At 36.9% G+C, this 21553-nt stretch overlaps 1 pseudogene; it reads right to left on the bottom strand.

Moving 5' to 3' along the window:
- Window positions 1-1309: 1309 nt before the first annotated feature.
- LOC120108608 lies at window positions 1310-19788 on the bottom strand (annotated as a pseudogene).
- Between the last annotated feature and the right edge of the window lie 1765 nt (window positions 19789-21553).

The following is a 21553-nucleotide window of genomic DNA, read 5'->3' as shown; positions in this document are numbered from 1 at the left end:
GTTTTAATTGTATCATACCTTTTGGCTGTTGGGTCTGTGTTGGTGTGTTATTATTTTCGAAGCCTTTCGCTTTGGTTCTATTTATTCTATACTTATTGATCTAGGCTTGCTTGGTCAATTTCCTATACTTGTTTTTCCAAATTTTGATGTCCTTTTCTTGGTTATCTGTCACTTCATTACTCATGAAATGGCATGAATAATCCCCAAACAAAAAACCATGAAATGGCAAATGACAATCTCATTGTTTTTCTCACAAAGGAAAAGGTGTGAATTTTTTTTCTCGGCGGGGCGGGGGGGGGGGGGGGGGGGGGGGGGGGGGGGGGGCGGGGCTTGTTAATATTGTTTTGGACCATGGTCTGCCGTACCGGTCCCAATCTGGGACTGGTACCGGATCAGCGTGGAATTCGGTACCGGTAGTTTATTGTTGGAGAATCGGTAGAGAACCGGTACGCGACCGGTTCGGAACGGTACGGGCCCGGTTCGGGACGGTATGGAACCGGTACGGAATAGTTACAGGCCCGGTTCGGACCGGTACAGGACCGGTCCGGGCCACCACCGTTGCGCCGACCGGTACCGGTACGGCGGACTTTGTTTTGGACTATAGGCAAACAACTAAATATAGAAAATGAAAATTTTGATAACCAAATGCTAAAACATGTTTTATATAAGATCTACAAATCAAACCTATTTAATGTGAATGAAAATATAACTTAATATAATAAAACCCCTTTAAGAGAATCCTAACTATTGGTTTGGTACAAATGTGAGATTAAGAATTTGTTTTGGCTTCAGCAATTCTGCAACATTGGATTTATTTCAATGCTAAATATCCACTTCAAAGTCAACTAGAGTTCAAGTAAGCCATTAGATTATGATTCAAGGGTTATTGGCAGGGGTGGCAATCAACTCGGGTTGGATATTGGTTGGGTCGGATGCGGTTCGGGTCAAATATTTGTGCTAAACTAGATCCATTTATTAAATTGGTCAAAAATCGAAACCCAAATCTACTTTTTTATTAAACGGGTAAGCAACCCAACCTGCAAAACCCGTTTAATAAATGGGTCGAATTAGGTTAAGCAGGTTAAGTAGGTCATACTTAGATTAAATGAGTCTTAAACGGGATGTTTCATGACCTGGCCCAACTATTAAAACAAGTCAAAATGGGTTAAAGAGTTATCAGGACTTTAAATCCAACCTATTTAAGAAACGACGTAGGTCAGGTCAACCCGTTTATGACCCGGACCCATTTATGCCAAACCTGAACACACTTAAAGTGGGTCAATTGCGAGATAGGAAGGTCATAAAATTGCTACCTCTAGTTACCGGAGGGAATTAATCTTTGTATATAACATAAGAAACAGAAACCTCACATAGTCTTTCCATTGAAGTCTATGGTTGGTTAGAGCACCTGTTGTATCCTATTAGTGTTCTCATTCATGGTCTGGAAATACAAATTAATTGAATATATATTATCATCGCTACTCTAACAATACCATATCTATCTTCCAAAATATCCCCTTTTCCACTTCCAACTCTTAGTTTCTCCTAATATGCATCAATCAAATTTGTGCACAATTATATTTTAACTATTCTCCAACTAGGGTGCATCATATGCACACCTGCACATGGATCTATATCATTAAAAAAAAAAAAAAAATTCATTCAAAAGAAAGGAAGTGAATATATTTCCTGATCAGTGATAATGATTAACTACAGCCCCAATTTGTGAGTCCTCTACATTTATTTCGGCCATATTACACTAGTCTTACGATGCCATTTAATATAACTAAAGATGCTATTATCTTGTGTCCTCAAATCTTTCCTGGTACATTCAACTACGCATCCTTATGCATTCCCATGAGTTAGACCCTTCAGCTTGACCACTACAGCAACCATTCATCCTGCACAGCACAAGCTGTTTTTGGCCTCTTACACCCATGAACAAGTCATACAGATGAGCTTTGGATCAGTTTACAGTGCTACCCCTGAATGCATAAAGAATGTTTGAGCTTTATGAAGCTACCAGTACCATTTACCTGGCAGAAGAGGACATACTGAATGTAAAACTCAGACTCATGCTTTTGGGCTATGTCAACTTCTTCCTGAATGAAGCATTTCACTAAGCAACTTCCAAATCATTATAAATTGATGCCATAAATGGTATCCATGTGTCATCAAAAAGAACTATATCAATTCTGATATCTAATAGAACCACATCACAATCAGAACAATTATTGTCACAAAACCTTGCTTCTTATGAGTGAGATATGTGATCTTATGAGACAAAATTGTCAGATATCTTCAGCCATTTTAATTATCTCTTAGCCAGGTTAAATTCAGTCAACCAAGTTCACCTAATATACGACATTTGAATATATGGTGAAAGTTTTGGGAAGAACAATTTAGTAATGTCATGCATAACAGCGAAAAAGACTAGAATAATTAAAAAATGTATACATATATTTATATATATAAATCACCTGTGGAAACATAGAAAACACCAATACGAAGTATATGATTCCACCTATAAAATCAAATTGCCAGTTCTTCCTTCGGAACTTCAAAATATTACCCAAGGCAATCTGTAAAAAAGTTTTCCAGAAAATTGATGAGATAAAGCATTGAGAAAGAAAAGGAAATATAACAAAATTTATAAGAAGCAATAATCAATTAGCTGAAATGAGCAAAAGACCGTGGATACAGTCAACAAGCCTACTTAGTGTTTATGAGGCTAAAGCCTAAAAGAATGGGAAAACAATCCATCTTACCCTACTAGAATCATCGTAAGAAGGATAAGTTGCCTTGCTCTCATATGAATTTCCATAAAATTTATTGAAATTTCTGAAGACATGTGTAGGATGTAAAAATGCTCCACCACAACCATTCACAAGTAAATGTTGTACATAAGCAGGTTTATCTGATGGAACATAAGAATGGCGCATGTAATGGTGCAAATCCCCAGCCATGCGAAGCTTGCATCTTCCCTTCAGGTAATCATGTATTAAATGAGAAACATTCTTCCCAGTATTGTTATTCCAGTACCAATCAAGAAGCCAATTTGGTTCATGTGTCATGACAATGACAGAGTCATTATCTCCAACCTGCAAAGTTTTTCCAATATTTGTAAGGTCTGGAATTATCATTTTTGATGAAATGTCATTCCTCATATCAGAAGAAAACTTTTAATAGATATTACAAGAGAGAGAATAAACTGCAACCAAATCAGTCCTATAAACAGATTTGACTGTAGTTATTTGTGTCATCTTTAAGATTGAAATAGTTGACCATAAAAACCAAACTATGACAGGGGAAATGGTGATGAAAAAAGCATTCAATCATAGATACAAAAAATAAATATCCCATGCAATAAGTTTTCAGATAACTATCATTTACACATCAACATAATTAATAAAAAAAACTACATAACTTACAAAATAATCTGGACTCGAGAAACCAATATTCTGCATAATAGTGGTAGTAAAAAGGGTATGTCATCAACCAAAACATTATAATAATAACTTTTCCCATGTGCATCTTAGAGTCACCATTCCTAGCAAGGTTAAAAATACATAAAATGTTTTTCTAGATTTTTCTGAGTAAGATTATGTATTAAGGATTCCTACCAATGGTACAGTACCCCATCAGTCTATACCATATTGGTGATGTGCCAATACGGATGCCAATTTTGAGACTTTAAACATTGATCTTACTTAGTACTTCTGCCACTGAGTTTGATGGTCATATATTGCCTTCATCCCTTATTCAAACTTTATCCACGCATAAACAAGTCCTAGATGAATGTAATTAGGATTCAGATGTGGCATAGATTAGAGTTTTACCGATTTCCCTGTATATTTGGTTTATCCTTTTTTTTAAAAATGATTCGTAGGTGTTTAGAATATTCAAATATAAGGTTATTCCTTTTTGTATTTTTGTATTTGTCTGATAATTGAATTGCTTATCTATAAAGCCTTGTTTTTCTATATAATTATTTCTCCTATCATTAGGCCTTCTATTTCCTCCTCTTTCCTTCTCAATTGGGATGGTCTGGCATCCCAGGACATTGTCTTTTATTTTTTCTGTTCATTCTTATTGTTAATGGTATCCGTATGCATCCTAATACCATACTGACATGGTACCAGACCAACCCGAATATCAGTACTGGGATTTTAATCCTTGGTCCAAGGATGTCAACCAACACTTAAATAAACTCATCAATAGGATTGGAACATGAACTAGATGAGTTAGACAATACTTGCTCCCCCAAGTATGCATGCTTCTGAAAACTATTCTATCATCCTAGCCAATGCTAAACGCATAACAAAAGCAATGATGGTGTACTATAAATAAGTATTATATGTATTTGTGTGTATATATAACACACTATATATGTGTATGCATGTTGCTTTTTTTCTTTTTGAGAAAACAGTGCAACAACTTGCACAACCATTTCATTGAGATAATGAAATGATAACAAAAGGAGAGGGGAAGCCCTCAAAGAAAGGAAGAAAAGAAAAGATCTAAAGAAAAAGAGAGTAACATGGGGAGGAAAAGGAGAAATATAGGAAGAGTGCTATAGAAGACAAACTGAGCCCAGACTGTTCGGCAGAGATAAATGAGGCTCACGAGCAAGGAGTCTCTAGTCAACCCCATGTGGGATATAGACCAAACACCCCGCCTCCTCCAACATGCTAAAGTCGGTGGCCAACTGCAGAGTCCACAGGTCTCCGAGCACAGCAGATGCACATCAAATTATTTTATATGGTGTTTTACTACACATCAAGTGCACATCAAATTATTTTTATGCTTGTATTGTGGCGTGCATGCCCCTAAGATCACATAATCAATATATGAGTTCATTTATTAGGCCTACATTGGAGGCTTGATGCATTTCATGCTTTTCCTAGCTCCTATTTTATGAGTAACTTGGTAGCATATCTAAAGCCTCATCTGAGTATTACACGATATCGATGCCATCCACCAGAGATTCAATAGTTCATCTACAGGATTGTATTTAAAGCCTGTGTCCCATTTCACACCCATGTTAACATCTAATAGTCTCAACAAGGATCAGGAAAACCTCAGCAACCTAAGCATCAGTATTTTTGGCAAAAGTTCACCACAATCTTAGGAGCTGTTTGGTTGCATGTGTGTTTTCTACAACAGATGATTATAAAACATGATCTCCATAAAACGGGTTTTACTAAAAACATGGGGAGGCCTTTTCTCATAAAACTCATTTTCAGGTTCTATGACCAATCAATTTTAACAAAATAGATTTTGTGGAAAGCAACCAATCAAATGTTTCAGCATAACTCATTCTTGTTTTGTATTAATTTGTTTTAGTAAACTGTAAACCAAACAGTCCTGTAAGAAGATTCTGATTTGAGCTCCCTTAATAAGTTCAATGGAGGTGGTTGATCTAAAGATAAATCCCTGAAATGCATTTTTCTTGCTTTTTTGCCAGTGACAAGTAAAGTTCATTGTAGCCTTGTTAATAGTTTCCCGAACACGAATTTTAAACTCTAATTAACTACAAGCAGTTATTTGATTTCTTATCATAAAAGAGCAGTTCAACTTCTGCAAGTTATCAAGGATTCCCATGCCCTTATTCTCAATTCACACTTGCTTTTGACATAAAGGACTTAGCTTTCAGAATTTTCCACAAGATTAAAGCTACAATTTATTCCGAATTGATTATCTTCAACTAGATATGCCTGGGAACAATAATGCTGATAGGTAAGACTGCTACATTTTAATTAATTGACTTTTATTCCATATAATAGTTTTTTATTCTCCAATGCCACACTTCAATTCTCCCATGGATTTCTTACATATTTGACAACTGCTGATTGTCCATCAAATTTGTCAATCCACGCATCACCCTGTAGTTACATTTGAAGCAGCCAAGCTTATATTTAGTAGTCATCTTGCCTATTCAGATTACTATTGAGGATATGTTCTTGACTACCAAGAAATCTCTTAGGCCTCTAAAAGATGACATACCTTTTTTCAATGAATAACTGGGATTCATATTGTTGAACACCAAGCACTAAACTGCTATGTTTAACCGGTTACTTTATCATGAACATGACATATTTTGTTTTCAAGTTCTATTCCTCATTTTGATGATCTCTCAATGCAGTCTTGTCTAGTGTAAAATTCAGTTTTCATTGCCAGGTAATTTTTGAAAGATTGAATTCATTGGCTTTTTTCAAAGATTGGATATTTATCTTCCACCAGCTCAAAACATTTTTATTCTAAAATATCAAATTTAAGGTGCAGCCAGCGTCCGCCGAGCCGACCGAACTGGTGTACCGGTGGGCTCCGGTATCGGTTCGGTACTGATTGGAACCGGTGCCGAACCAGAACCAAAAAAAAAGAGCGACGCGCGCACGGACGCGTTTTAGCCATAGAGTGGCATTTATACATAGTGGCATTAAATGCCCCTCTATGGCATTAAATGGCCCACGCGGCCTCGCTGCCTTGCGCAAGTCCCCGCACGCGAGCGTGGGATCGAGCTTCCTGCGCGTGGGACGAGCAATTCCCCGCTCGCGGGCGCACGGGAGCGCTGCCCCGCACGCAGGAAAAGATTTTTTTTTCTTTTCTTTTTTTTCCTTCCCTTCTTCTTCCTCCTTCCCGAGCCCTCTCCTCCTCTTCTTTCTTCCCCTCTCTCCTCCTCTCTTCTCCTCTCTTTCCCCCCTTCTCCCGCGAGCAAAGAAGGAACCGTTGGGAGAGCCGCGCGCGCGTCGGAGTGCTCGGGAGGGGGTCGATCCGAGGTACGTCGAACCGTCTTCTTCTTTCTCCTCTTCCTCTTCTTTCTTCCTCTTTCTTCCTCCTCTTTCTTCCTCTTCTCCTCTCTCTTCTTTCTTCTTCCCCGCGCGGTTCCGGCCTTGAACCATTTTATGTGGTTGTACCGTACCGATGGAGGTTGGTACCGATACGGTACGTGCTGAACCAGCCAGTACGGGCTGGTTCAGCAGACCTTGGGTGCAGCAAATATATAATTTTGAATAGATACCATAATCGTGCAGCTCATTTCAGCCTATATTATGAGCTATAAAAACTAATGAAGGACTTCTATTTTTTTCTTTGATGTTTTCAAGTGGAGACATACACTGTAATGTCTTGCTAAAAAATTGAGGACCGTATGGTCTACCTAGATAGGCAAAACAGGGACCTAAATGCAGCACCCTGTTTAGGCTGTTCTATGGGACAAGCCCGGCATTGTTTTGCCTGTAAAGTGATTGTATTACTCAAACTTATGTTTTTGCTCAAGATAGTAGGAAACAGACACCCACTAAATCTCTTATGTTCTGGAATATTTAGGAAAAATCCATGTTAGTGTACTAGCCATGATCTACAAAAATTATATATGACAAAATTCGCCATATTGGTATTGGACCCCATACCAATAGCATGCTTGTAAGTATTGATATGCCCGGTATGAGGGTTGGTTTAGCAGACTAAGTATGTCCCCCATACCAAGTTTTAGTTCAGTACTCGTACGGTACAGTACCGCATCGTACATGGCGGTAAGAATCCGTATAACAAACCTTGTTATATGTTATAATTCTTGTTAGAATGTACCAACAAAACAAAAAAGCATAATCAGCTCAGCAAAACATGATGAAGTGGACAAGAAAAGCAAGATATACCTTGTATTGACATAGTTCTGAAAAAAATTTAAACTGGTACACATCAATGTCACCATGGAGAGCCTGATCAAGACCAAATATCCACCATCCTTTTGAAAGTTGCAAAGCAAAGTAACTCTTCTTTTGAGGCAGAAACCACCCACCCAACCAGCTCTTATGACATATGTACCTCATAATGTGTTAAGCCCATCGAACCAGTCTGTGAAAGATACAGATTAGGGTATATCCTTATCCTTCAAATATACAAAACGAATACCCAGTATTAATACAACTTATATCAAAAATAATAACTGTGTCAATAAGTATCGTAATATTTATTTCTATAATTCTTTGAAGCAACTTTGTATGGTAACCACCAACCATGGTTGCCAGGAATGATGAAGCACTGAGGTCCATCATAATGCCCCAGTTCCGACACACCATATGGAAGCTCCGGTTTTTTCACTGCTATATGTTCAGCTTTGTACCAGGTTGGAGGCTGGAGAGCATATTCAAACGGACAGAAAAAACGCCTTTCATATGTAAATGCTGAAGGATTAGGGTACCTGTGCAAAGAACAGTTGTCACATAGAAATATACTCGTGATTTCATGTTTTTAAGGAAATTCGGCTTGCTGGAATTGGCTCCTTCTACTATGTACTAAATAATTAAATGTTGATGGGCATCTATCCGTATAACCTCCACCACCAATGAATATCCATATCAAAGTGAAAAAATATATATACATTATGCACCATAATCAATGTGTTAGAACAAGTAGTAATAGAATCCAGAAAAATGTTAGTCCGAAACTCCTTTGAAAAATTAATTACATGCATGGACTTATCTAAAAAGTTTTCATAGAATCTTCCCAGCCCCATACCATACACAACATTCAGTATATGTAATTTCAAAGCTAAGCACAAACATTAAGAAATGCATGCTGATGAAACCGTCAAAGATGACTAGAACCTTCCAAAATTCCCAAATCCAGCACCTCAGTTAATACCTCTTTTGTTGATTGCTAAGAAGTCATGCACATGCCCTGCAGTTTATTAATTATTAAGAATTTCAGAAAATGTATCTCAAAAAAATAGTTTAGCTTGTAGAATAGACAGTCGACCTGAGTCAACGAACAAACCAACATTATCATGTTTCCAACAATTGTTCAAGTAATCCACTCTTCTCTGCAGCAAAATACATGTACATAATAATAAAAAGAAACTATTATTTAGGTTCTACACGGTTCATAGAATCATTCTTGCATGGTCAAGCACCCCTGATTTAGTATGTGGCCCATCCCATTTGACAGAGACATAAGGCACTTATTTATTTGAAAGCACTAGCTAATTAAATCCACAGACTTTAGAAGTTATAAAAGATTAATTCAAAAAAAAAAAAAAATCAGCAATGTAAAAAAGGATGAAGCCCGTCTCGCATGGTAGAAGGTATGAAAGGAGGTCCATCATTTGCCGTTAACTCCATTAACAGTCCACTTAAAAAATATATATTAAAAAATCCTATAGCAGCAAGAAAAGGGTGAAGGCCATCTGAACACAGAAGTCAGAATTTTTTTCTTACACCCATCTTAAAACATTCATTACTTTAAAGTACAAACTGGCTGCGGCGGGGCAGGCGGGGGGCCATGATTTCCTGGCAGCCTTTGTTTATTCTCCTCCAAAAAAAACAACTCTTATTTCAGAAAGAAAACTATTTTTATCATTTCTTCTGGTGCAACAAAGTACCTTTTCCTTTATTTGACATAAATCAACATATTTGATGGTAAAATACAAGCAAGCACAGGCAGGAGGACCCAGCACAGATCAGGACATGCATGACTTCCCTGGCCCTGTAAACCCGTCCAACTTACATGTATTCCCTAGGATCTATGACCATCTCAGCAGTCCAACCATTTTACCCTTGTAAACCAATGTACAGAACACTGACCCTTTTTTGACTTCCCATCACATCACCATCCTTCAATGAGACTACAAACTCCGGCGTCAGCCTGCTCTCACTTGTTGGACTCCCAGAGACCAACATATCGGACAGTGGCAGGCAGATCGATTAGGACAATGCACAATGGAGGGTCAAGATTTTCTCTTTATCATGGACTTGTGGCACATCACTAAATTTTACCATTTAGTTATAATAACCGATCATGGAGCAGCTATCAGAACAGTGGATGATCTGACCAGCTGAGGGGATATATGGAACTAACTAAAAGATATTTCCAACTAATAGTTCAGATAAACTTAAGTTATTATCCTTTCTAATAGACTAAATGTGGCATCTACTGCATTCAACAAGTGGTAGGATATAGATGGCATTAACAAATTTCTTTTGGATCAAGCATAAAAGGTGGCTAAAGTGATGGCATACTTGTAAATGGGTGAGCTGTTTTCCTAATTTTTGAGCCAATCATAGGCGCATCAGGAATCACTGACTCTTTATAGAGTACAAAACTACCAATATACATCATGATTGTTTTAGTTGGCAACTATAGTTCAGTTTCTAGAATCCAGTAAAGAGAGAGGGAGAACAAATGGAGTTGTCCTTGGCCAACTTCTTGTGTTCATGCAATCACACCAACAATCTATAGAAGAAAAAAAACAAGAAAAGGAAATTAACAAAAATTAAAAGCTTCAGATATTATTAATATATGAATCAACAAATAATTAGCATGATTGCATTAAGAAAAGACAAACTTAACCTGGGAAAACAAAGAAATAAATTCCCAAGACTACATATCAAATTTAAGTTCTACAAAATCACAAGATTATAGGGATATCTTACGCGAGATCTCCTCCAATAAGTAGGAGGTCTCCACGTGGAAGGGTATGCATGGAGCCATTAGATCTAATTTGTAGTGAAGGTTGGGCCAATAGACGAGCCACTGCATAGGTTGAGTTTCCACCATCACCAGTGTCTGCAATGAAATCAAACCAAAGATCGTCTCTTTTGCAAAAATGATCATAGAAAAGATCAGCATTTTTAGCTTCATCTGGAACCTTGTTCATAGCAGCCTGGTTAATAAAGAATGAATTGAAAATTTAACTAAATAGTCAATTCAGAAGAAATTCAAGGCAGCATGACTTCACACTTGAAAAACAAAATTGCCATAGCATACAAAACTATAAAAATTATATCGAAAAGAAGGAAAAGGAAGGGGGGGGGGGGGGGGTGCTCCATTTAATATTACCACATACTGATCAACTAAACTCTGGATACAAAGGTGCAAACAAATCGAAAAGTAGAATACAACTTCAGAAGTAGAATACAACTTCAGAAACAAAGTCCAAATTTCAACCAGCACGAACAGAAGAAAAAAAGATCAACGATAAATTTCAGAATGGATATACATGTTCCCTTACAAGAATACAGCCCAATACAGCATGATTAATAATATAGATTAAGATATCATACAAGCAGAATTTCCAGTGAGAACTGACAGGGTGCATTAGTCTCACAAGATCCACACTGACATTCGAAAAAAAAAATGAATACCTGCATCATACGCATGTCAAACCGCCCAACAAACAAAGTGACAGATACCATGAGATCAAACACCGTCTTAAATAAATCAGTTGATGTCCTGTCAAACCATAAAACTGTTAGCACCATTTTGATCTCCTGATCTCATTCTAAAAATCAAATATTTGATAACAACCTACCCTGAATACCATGGAACCATATCCAAGAAATCAGGTTTCATTTGTTTCTTTAACTTCTCACATTCTGATATTGACAGAGGGTGTGTAAGAGCCCATCTGTACGATACACATAAAGAGAACATAGCTAAGGAAAAGTTTGCCTAATAAATCTTAAGAAACTAATTATTATTGGCATAAAGGAAAAGGATTGTTGCATAAATGTTAGTTGTACGTTCTTTACACGAGATCGCCTTGAAAAAGATGGTAACCTTCTACATTGTCACCATCCTAGACATTACCTACTAAAACAACAAGCTCCCACTCTTTTAGGTGTTTCCAAGCATAAATAACAAAATTATTCTCTTCAGCACAACCCAGGATTTAAACTCAAAATTAATGCATACCCAGTTGAACGTTCGACCACATAATTTGCAATGTAAAGGCCCATAAAAGTTGCCCACAATGAATATATGGGGGATATTTCATCCGAAAGACCACCGCATGATCCACTACAGGCTAACTGGAAAAATAAATGGTTAGAACACTGAAACAAGTGGTCTCCAATAAGTGAGGTTTAGAAAATTAAAATGAAAATGAACATGAATTTGATACCATACCTCTCCATAAATGACCCATTTAGAAAAAAAGGGATAATCACTAGCAGAACCAACTGGAGCGAACCAAGATGAACAGATCTGGTCCTTAAATTCATGCATTCGGAGAAACTTGGATATCCAAGTGTTTCTGTCTTGTTTCTTCCAAAACGAGAAGGAAAACCAATTTGAGTGTCTTCGATCAAAGGATTTCTCTCTTACAATAGCACGGTTACCACAGTGACTATAAAATACACAGCATGCCACACTTATAACCTGCATTATGAGCACAAAAGAGCAATATCAAGCAGTCAAGCTTGCATGAAAAAGGAAGAAAAATCATGATAGAAGATTAATCAGTTGCCATATCAAAATTTTTGTAAAGCACTTACAGCACAATTTTGGATAATAGTTAGGATTTCGGGTCGCTTTTTCGCCAAACGAGAAACAAGGCCCACATACCAAAGGCCAAGAAATATGACATGGAAAACAGTAAGAAAAAGGACAGATGAAATATATATCGTAATGAATAGAGAAAGATTCATCCTCAAATCCACTCCCATTGACAGAAAACTTGGAAGATGATATGAAGCTGCTACAAAAATCCAAGCAACATACCTGCAGAATAATCAACTTAGAAGGCCAATAAGATTTTTCAGTTTTCCAATAGTAAAAACTACTTTTTTTTATTCTCTTAGAGTGTTGAATATATTCCAGCAAACATGTCATCCATACATAACTCCAAAAACATTAATCAAAAAATAAACAAGCAATTTTCAAATACTAAAAGAGAAGATGATACGTACCAACGACTGAAGTTTGAATAACTTGGTTTAATAGTCTTCCTAATAAATGGAGAAGAGAAGAAATAGAAGAAACCGATCAAGCAGATATACATGGACCACCATTTGATATTTTTGTCCAATTTCTGTATAAGAGTATGCATGTTGTCGGATGAGATGAAGAAAAGGCATCCCACTATTACAGCAGTCATAGCATGTCTTGAATGCTCATGTGGATAAGGGTATGTGTGAGTCAAGATTGTTCTAACTCTCTCCATCTTGAGGGTATCAAAGAAAGGACCGACAGACTGCTTGTTTGTGCTCATTGAACTAACTTCTAGATTTAAATGTTACTTTATGCTCTTTCTATAACTGTTAAGAGAAGCACCACATCCGTCAGAGATATCCAGGTTGTGGCTTTGGATCTGCCCAGAAAGTTCATTGAAAAATTGTCACTTCAGCTACCTTGTTGATGCAACATTGTGTAAGAGTAATAAAACAAGTAAAAAGTATTTTTTTTTAAATATAGTGAAGGGAAACTCCAAAACAAGTGTAATTCCTAGGGATTGATACTTATAGTAAGTAGAGAAAATAACAGAAGAATTAAACTAAATAATGACAAGGGATTTCAAGGTCATTATGACCATAAAGCAGCAAAGTTCTTATATATACATATTCTAATGTCAACAACAAATGTGAGGTAACCCGGGTGAACGTCAGATTGTCAAGGAGACCAACCACGTCTAAAAACTCAATGCCTCATATTAAATTCAATATTGTATGCAGGTTCTCCAAATGTGGATACTTGAAACCAGCTTAACGTATTGCCTACTATATTAATGAAGTGCCCAAGATAATGAAAACAGAAATCCAGTACCCACCTTATGGAGCTTATATTTGTTTAGGTGCACTTGTGAAATGAGAGGAAAAATAATTTGGACACATGATTGCTATGAACACATTCAGGTTAAAAAGCATAAAGGTAAAAACTTTCTAAACTATGCATTCCTTTACCTATCATCATAACTAAATCTTATCCCAGTTATTCAAGGTGAGATTTGCAAATTTTCATTCTCCAACCATTAATATTTAACCGAAATCTCCAGTGTTACTGCAAGCTTTTCCAACCCTCCCACAACTCCCATCCATGCCACCTTCCTCTCCTTTTTCTAGACCCTGTAAAGGTTCCTTGGAAATTGAAGAGGCTTCCTTTGTCTCTCTCTCAGATGGGAGTAAGGAACTGCCCGAAGCATCTGAGATTAGAAAGTCTATCGCCAGTTGCATCTCCCATCTCGAACCCAGACGCCCTATCTTCTCGATCCCACATGCCGGCCCATGGCCGCCTATCAAATGAATGGGACGATCGACTAAACAACTTCTCAATACGAATCCTTCCTCTTTATCTGGGAGTCAGAGATTGGATTTTGTATTTTCATACCAATGGTTTGGTTTAAATGGCCCCATATCTCTTTATGAAGAATCCCTACCTACTTTTGGAAGTGATCGGGCTACAAAATTCTGATGCACATGCCCATACAACCTCAATTAATTTTCCATGACTATGTCTTTAACTAGTGCAAGCCTGAAACATATATGCCTCCTAATCTCACCTATATATTACACTATTCTGCTCATTTTCACACTTATGCATCACAAGCATCCATATTCATTTTGTTTGTTCGAGTTGTCTTTACTCCCCTAACATTCTAAGCAATACATCATCATGAGCTTTATCGTAAGGTACAAAATTGTCTGGAGGGGTTACAAAAAAAAAGAGATACTAGTTGTAAGGAATACATGACCCAATAAGCTGCTTTTAGTTACAACAGTTGTAAAGCATAAAGAATTGTGAGGTGATACATTGGGAAAAGTTCTGGGATATTATAAAGATAATAGTGAGATGAAAAAAATTAAAGCATAGATATGTGAAACTCATTAATGCCAAATAAGGTCAAATTAAGGATTCATAAATAAGAGTTATTTCTTGTATACAGTAGAAATATTTTTTTATGATTACATCTGAGAACTATTATACCTTTCTCCTGCTTTTCAAGTACTCTGTCTCAATGATATGCCAGTTCTATCACTTCCTAAATGCATATAAGATAATTAAGTCAATTTCCATACAAACAGTCCCTTATATGGTTTAAGCTTGCACATTTAAGTCGCTTTAGAAATGATTCAAAATGCACATCTGATTTCTAAAATACATATATGACAAAGATGTATCGAACACAACTTAATGTTATTAGAAATTTAAAGCTTTGTCTTGAGACACAAAAGGAGAACATCAGTCTCTTCGAGACCAAATTGGATACTTCCACTAAGGGCATGTTTGGTTGTGAGCGAAAGTGACCAAATCACTTTTCTGATGGGGTCCTAAGTCCAATTGAAGCATTTGACAGCAAATGTCCACTTCAAAAGTGACTTTCACCTCGGTTCCCACTCCTAGCTTTTAAAGCTATTTTGGTCCTAAAGTGACCATGTATCCCTTGGGAGCCGAAGTCACTGAAGTGAGAATTAACTGTGGGAGTAGGCCTTCACCCATTTTGGCCTCACTTTATCTTTCCCCTTTTCTCTCAAGGATTATGCTTACCACACTTCTCTTGACCTTTGAAACCCTCAATGCCCCCTCTCTCCCCCATCTGCATCTCCTTCGATGCCAATCTTTCCGACAAGTTCCAACATTTGGCACCTCGGTCCACGATCTTGATTGTATTCGGGCTGCATCACTTTGGCGCCAAGCTCCTCCCTTCAATCGGATCTCATGGAAACCGGCAACAATCAGCCTCAATGGACAACGGTACTCACTAGTTCTCCCCCTTGCTCCTCTGCCATTGTGCTTCTATCCTTGCTTTTTTCCACCCAAGGTGAGTACTTTGTCCACGGAGTCCATTCTAGGGTTTGTCCCTAATCGATGATTTTTCATATGCCTTGCCATCAAATATTATGGATTTTTATGTTTAATTCACCTCATTTGGTGTCAGAGATATGGATATAGAGTTTGTCCCTAGAATCAAAGCTAGGGTTTATGCCTCACCATCAGAATATTTGTGGGTGCTTGGTCTGATTCGCCAATTTTTTCAATATTTTTCAAGATTTGTCATATTTTGTGTATTCATAACATGTCGTATCATAACTCATACCTGTTTCCGCACTTCCTAGTCCTTGCATGTTCCTCTGGACAATATTATGTACCATGTCCACTTTCTAGAGCCAAAGAGTAGTGATACTTTTACCCCTTAATTTTCTCATTACAACCTAGTTGACTAGCATAGAGCAGTGCATGAGAATCACCAACATTCAGTGGTGAAATTATATAAACCTAGGTAAATTAATCAAGTCGAATAAGATGAAACAAAGCAAGAAAATACTCATTTTCTCACCCTCGACAAGGGGCCCTATACAATGCAACATCAGCACATAATTTGTTGTGCAGTCCAGTATTTGGAGTGTTCTGATGGCTGAAGTTAGCCTTCTCGATAGCAGGTTTGGTGTCTATGGAATTCTAATGTCGTTTAGGTTCGTTGTAAACATTCTTTAGATTTAGAGTCATTTCTTCTGAGAGTAAGAAAAAAGACAGCCTTGTCACTCTTAAATGAATAGCCCGCATGCTCTCTTTACCTCTTCTTTCTTGTCTTCCCTCCCCCAAACCCCATAATCTCACTCTTCTTCCATCAAGTATATTATCTCTTTCTCTCTCTTTCTTGAAAAAAAAAAGATTAGTAATTCTCCTTCCGATCAAACCATCTATCATTTATGCATGGTTTTATGAATTTCATAATATATGGTTTTGGAGGGATAAGAGTTATACACGCATGTCTTGTAGCGATGAAGTTTTGGGCTTCTAATCTTTACTTGGGAGGTGTCATTTTATTTGTAAGGTTTATGGGTGAGCGATTCTTTACCCATGGTTCTGTAATTTTTGGTTGGAAAAAGGACAATTGGGCCATTTGGGTTTTGTTTTGGTAGGTTGGGGTTGAGTTAAGATAAAAATAAGGTTTTGGGATCTTTCTTCGCTGACTGAAGCCTATTATTGTTATCATGGTAGTGCTAGATTTTATACGAAAAGAGAATAATTAGGTTATTTGAATTCTACTCTAGTTGGTCAGTCCTTTTCTTGGATGTGGAATGGGATTTAAATTTTCTTAGATTAGCATTCTTGTATTTAATTGCAGTCTTGTTGTGTTTGTGATAATTTGTGTTAAGAAAAGGATACTTGTTTCGGTTGAATTGTTTCGATTTTTCTTCTAGTTTATAGAGTAATTGTTGTCCTCCATCTTGGATGGCGAGCGCATGGCATGCACACAACATTTTTTGGTGAGCTTTCTCCTTATTGCTCTCTTTGTGTTCTCCAAGGAGTTAGGAGGGGTTTGAATTACATAAATTATGTATGATGAACAATATGATAAAGTCCGCAAAAATATTGCTCTTAGCTATGATTGAGGTACTTATATTTCATAGCAAGGCTTAGGATGCCAATATGAAGCCATAAATACTGGAATGGTATGATACTAGGATGGTTTTATCCCACCTCATGAAATGGTCCTACATCCCAGTATCATGCTGTATTGCTTTTTTCATTTTTCATTTTTTCAGCATTTCATCTTTAATAAAGTTTTGGTAAATAATTTTTGTTTTTTTCCATGTTTAAATGGTTCTTGAATAACCCGTAACTAAGCCAAAAAGAAAAAAGAAAACGTGACCGCTCATTACTCTCTCTTTTTTATTTCAAAATCAAACAACTCAATTGGGTTGCACATGGTACTGATTGAAGCCCTGGAACTGACAAGTCCCGAGTAGTTTGGACTGCCATAGGAGAGACATCCCAACCCATTAATGGATTGGTGTCCAGTAAGTATCCCCAATCTCAGTTAGCTATCGAAATGGTAAGGTACCAAGGATACTATCCCGTTCTAGTAGGACATAAATTATTATTTCATAGATTAAGTATGAAAAATGGGATATCATCTATGAAGCTTATTCAAGCACATACTTAGCATCTCATAAGAGGGTGATTTATCTAACTGGGTACCTATTATTTTTAGGAATAAAAAGGAAACTAGGTGATGTTGTGGTCTGTTGATCTATTTGAAAGCATGATATGACTTGACATCTCATATAACAATTGTTTGCTGGAAAATGTAAACACCCCACTGGGTTGACTTTAATTAGGTCGTGGATCATAATTTATCCAAGAGTGGCCATATCTCAAAAGCTTGTTATTGAATTATGGCTAAGGCTAAACCTATACCTATCCTGCATCATCTATTTTTCTATTTAAATAAATATTCCTACGAGATTTGCAACACAAATCCAAGTTCTATGCATTAATGGAGAATTTTTCTACTCTAATTGATCATGTCCAGGGGAGCTTGGTAAGCTATGAAAACCACTGCATTATAGCAGCATACATCAGAAGAGAATGCCAACTGTAAAATGCATGCTGAATAGATACAAGAAAGGGGAATAAATAGGATTTTTGGCATTCTTCCCAATACAACATGGTAACTGGAACTTTTTTTTTTTTGACATTTCAGAGAAGTGAACCTAAGAGAGGAATTAAGTGAAGAAAGATTCATATAGCCAACCCATATTGTTTTTTTTTTTTTCAATTTGATACATTACCCCATACTGATTTAATAAGTCATGTTGTTCTAGAATTTTTTACCAAAAAATGATTCAACTTCTTCTATGCATCATGCAGTGAAATATGTTTAGTCTAAATCTAGTGACTGAGTTGTTCTATCAAATCTTATTTTCTTTACTATCCAACTCGCTTCTTTTTTTTCAAATGTAATTCTGAACAATGTAAATGATTCTTATTAGATTAGCATTTCTCCTAATTTATTGGAATTGTAAACATTTGCAGAAATAAACTCATCCCGAAGTACAGTCTAAAAGCATATAAACATTCTATATCTACGAAAAATGATACCCGCAATTAGTTTTCATATTTTAAAAGTTCATTCTTTTCTTTTGTCAGTCGTAGATTAATGAGCATTTATATATAAATGTTTGATATAAAATCATAAAAAATTTAAAGAACAGTACATGAACAACTCTATTATTTGCTACAATGAAAATATCATTGCTGAGTAAGTAAAACATTATGGTCTATTATATGTATGAAAAGAAAGGTTTGCAATTAAACATCTACAACAATCTAGTGCTAAATAAATTTATTAGTTACAAAGTAGTAGATAATAAAGTTTTTACTCTTGAACGTTGTTAGGTAAGAGAAGTTTTTAGTTTACAAATCCGCCACCTTAACATAAACATTTATTATATTGTGATAGCGTGTTTGTTGTTTAACATATTATGAAAGCGAGAGAAACAGAAACATACAAAACTAATTGAAACTGACAGAAGTAGATATCTTCACACATGGGTCCCCGAATAAGCCAACTCTAAATGCTTTCAAATATGAATTAAGATGTTAAGGGGCTCTGTTTATGCTAGTTTACTAGTCCAAGTGGCTCCATCCCAGTAAAGTACCAGAATAAACACAAAAGCCATGGAGGTTGGCTGCCCCTTACTACTATTATTCGACTTGCTGTTTGGAGGGAGCTTAACCAATTGGTTATAATAATAAGGGAGAACACGAAGGCTGCTTCTTTTTTTTGTCATTCCATGCGAACAAAAATGTTATGAGAAATGGCGGAAGTGAAAACGATGACGGCATCGATAATGAATAAATATACTAAACATAAACCCTAATTTTTAGAAGCGGAAAGCAACCGAGAAACCCTAATTCGTTAAAGAATAAAACCTAATTCTTACGCTAAATTCGAGCACAAATATTACCGCATTCAACCCAAAATTAAACATTTTACTTGGTATTTCCGATCGAATCGAGAGAAAGGAGGAGGGAGGGAAGACAACTGACTCTGGGGATGATTTCCGGCGAAGGAGGAGGAACAGGGTCCACGTCGAGATCGGCGGTGGAGAGGTTGAAGTCCTCGACAGCAAGGCCGTCGACGAGGCAGAGAACTCCGGCGGCGGAGGCGGTGGAGAAGGAGGAGGAAGAGAAGGTCGAAACAATGGGGGAGAAGTGGAGGACGGTAGGGTGGTGAGGAGATCGGGCGAGAGGAAAAGTAACAGCGTCGCCCACGCGGCCACCCAAAAGGCTGATGCACCGCCAGCCGAAAACATAAAAAACCGAGGGAAAAGCTCCCATGTCGTTTCACGTTTCCGTCCGTTTTTATCTTCTTGCACACTCGTTTCCCCTTTTTTGTTTTGGTTTTGATGGCGATAACACTCGGTTCCCCTTATTGACGCGTGGCTTGGGCGGTGAAGAACCAGTGACGTGCCGTCCCCGCTATTAAATTGTTGGCCGGAAGCAAGCACTGGAAAAGTTTGGATTGGATTCGTTCAACTCCTCGTATTTGAATTGCTTGGTAGTACACACGTTCGCATTGAGGCATGACTCATATTTTTGTCAAAATTTAAGCCAAAGTCAGAGACTCAGAGGCCAAGCCTGCAAGGGCTGTAAGCTGAGCAAAGCTGCAGTACGTGACAAGACTCGGGCTAGCCTGGGCTCTGCTCATTGAATAACATCGTACAAAAATCTATTTATCGCATCAGTGTGGTTAGATGTTCACCTTGATATATGCTAATGTAGTCCAATTCATTGATCTATACTTGCATCAAAAAATTCCATATGGGCAACAAGAGTGAAAGAATGAAGCAAAATAGGACTCCATTGTTCCTTTATATATATATATATATATATATATATATATATATATATATATATATATATATATATATATATATATATATATATATATATATATATATATATATATGATCAGATCTAGATTGAACGGTCTGGATCCCATATCAATAATTTGGATAATAGCTTATGCACGAAATATCATGTGATTTGGATACTCTTAGTCTATGCATCGAGCGATTAAAATAATATATCGATGAACTGGTACGGTGTGAGGAGAGGCCTATTCTCAATAATATAATTTAATATTATTTAAATTGTCTAATTTTTTGACCATTTGATGTATGGGCTAGAGATTTTCAAATTATAAAATTTTTGGTGTATAAGCAATTTAGAGCTAATAGATTACATCTAATGACTTGAATCGTTGCATCCTCATCATCCAATATAAATCTAACCGGATCTAAATGGACATCCCTATATATATACGGACACACACATAGGTGGTGCACGATAATTTGCTAACAATCCTAGTAATAAATGAACTTTAATTACTTGTAGCTTATGCAGTTCGGGTTTTGAAATACATATAGCATGATGGATTTGTTAGCCCACTACAAAATGGCTTGAGACTTATTGGATACAGGCCTGAATGATGATGATGAACCAGAGTATGACTTGCAACACAAAGAACTGCCCCAGCACAAGACTTCTATATATCCACAACCAAGAATGATACAATTTTTCTGGTGTCCTACAACATCGTCATGCCATATGTCCAACTTAGAGAAGTCTAATATAGAAACATTTACTAGATTTAATCGAACATTGCTTGAAACATCAAAATTGACACTGAAAATTCAGTCCATAATCCACGAGTATATTAAGGCCCTTTAATTGGACAGTAACCCTTGGTCCCTAACTACTATTTTTGAGTTTTATTGATTAGAAATGATATCGAACCATGATATAATATCGAGAAAAAAGTTGTTGAGCTTTGACAGATAGAATTCCTTTTACAACCAGTGTCCCAAAGGCCCATCTTATATTGGGCCAACAACTGAAAGGAGCCCATTGCAAAGAAAAGACAGTCCAGGGTCCGAAAAATATGGTCCCTTGAGGCAAGTCCACGGCTTTTTGGAGAGGATAATGCAAGTCCATTTTACTCTCTGAATATCAAACAGGTTATTCGTTGATATCCAAAAATATT

This window comes from Phoenix dactylifera, unplaced genomic scaffold (assembly GCF_009389715.1).
Source record: "Phoenix dactylifera cultivar Barhee BC4 unplaced genomic scaffold, palm_55x_up_171113_PBpolish2nd_filt_p 001428F, whole genome shotgun sequence".
NCBI classification, from domain to species: domain Eukaryota; kingdom Viridiplantae; phylum Streptophyta; class Magnoliopsida; order Arecales; family Arecaceae; genus Phoenix; species Phoenix dactylifera.
Note: the sequence above shows the minus strand (reverse complement) of the source record. Positions and strands in the feature narration are given on the sequence as shown.